The sequence below is a fragment of the Chelonus insularis genome, unplaced genomic scaffold (genome assembly GCF_013357705.1).
Source record: "Chelonus insularis isolate UGA/USDA-ARS -01 unplaced genomic scaffold, ASM1335770v1 contig_27_pilon, whole genome shotgun sequence".
NCBI lineage: Eukaryota > Metazoa > Arthropoda > Insecta > Hymenoptera > Braconidae > Chelonus > Chelonus insularis.
In genome coordinates this window covers 35,099-36,624 of record NW_023276464.1, presented here as the reverse complement: position 1 = coordinate 36,624, position 1,526 = coordinate 35,099, and positions in this window count along the sequence as shown.

Here is a 1,526-nt window from a genome sequence, read left to right as displayed (position 1 = left end):
AATCATAATCAACCCCTGGAATATGTTTATTGGGATAATCCCAATGAACTTGTTGATCGATTGCGTCTACGTAGTCTATTTGTTTCATCCCATGCTGCTGGTTATTTAAGCCATAACAAAAATATAATATAAATTGTTGAAATTAGATATTAATATTTATGAACAGTTATTAATATTTTTTTGAAATATGCTTGGGCTTTGCCAATTAAGACTGAAAATTGTAGAGACGTCACTGCTGCAATGATAAAAATTTTAAAAGTAGAAAAAAAACCAAAAAATTCACATGAGGATGGAGGACAAGAGTTTTATAATAAAGATTTTGAAGAACTGATGAAGAAAAATAAAATCAAAAGTATTCGACATTTAGCAATCTGAAAGAACTAAATTGTGAGCGATTCAACCGAACGTAAAAAAAAGGGAAAAGTTTTAATTCACATGGAAATTAAAAGTGAACAGACATTTTACAAAAATTATTATTATCTTACAATAATACTCAATATCGTATAGAATGTAACTTATGATCATTTTCAATAAAATATAATAATTATGAATTTGTATTGCATTCTTGATAATCCCATGACGAATCATATAATTAGAATCATATAATGGTTTTGGTACAACATGTTTAATAGTATTTTCACATGTCCTGATAATTTTTTCAATTCTAGAATAAATCAATCTATGCAATCATGATCACGTTTTAAAGAAAATCTAGATAGCAACTCATCAAATGTAGAATGAACATGAAATGCAACACTACATAGGATATGTTTCTGCTTATCATCGTCTGGTTAGAGAATGCATTCAAAATCAGTATAAATAACAAATAGAACTTGTTTCACATTTTTATGATTTTTAACTTAAACTTACCCATCACTTTCAGAAATAGTGTTTGCTGTTTTATTTATTTTTATATAGTCTTTTCGATTATAATTCAATGGTTTTTAATCTCAAAATGGCATAAACATTAATCACATGAAAATTTTTACCTTTAGAAATTTATGAACTAACCAATTCTGAAAGATTTTTCATCATACAAATATGAAAGATAGGTTTTAAATTATTACCATCATGTATGTCAACATTACTCTCTACCATTAATAAATGTATACGTTTTTTATTCAAAAAGTTACTTAAATATAACGGTGCTTTTTTATCTTTATCATTCTATCCATATACATTAATCGGAATATTGTTATTTCATTTAAATTTCGGAATGTCATGTAAAGCTGTTAGACAATTTTTAACTTTGTACACGGAGAAAAAATTCCGTTAATTTTTATTTAAAAATCCATACAAAAATTACCGTGCTGCTCAAGAATGTGAGTTCAAACTTACTGAAAAGTAAAAAGTGATGATCAACATACAAAAATTATAAGTTACATAAGAAAATGTATCATTCAGTTTTTTGAAAAATACTTAGGCAGCAGCCGAAAATTTAGTGTTCCACAGCACCTGAAAATTTAGTAACGTTAGCTGTGATAACTACGTTACCGACAAACAATTTTATTTAAGTTTAGTGATAA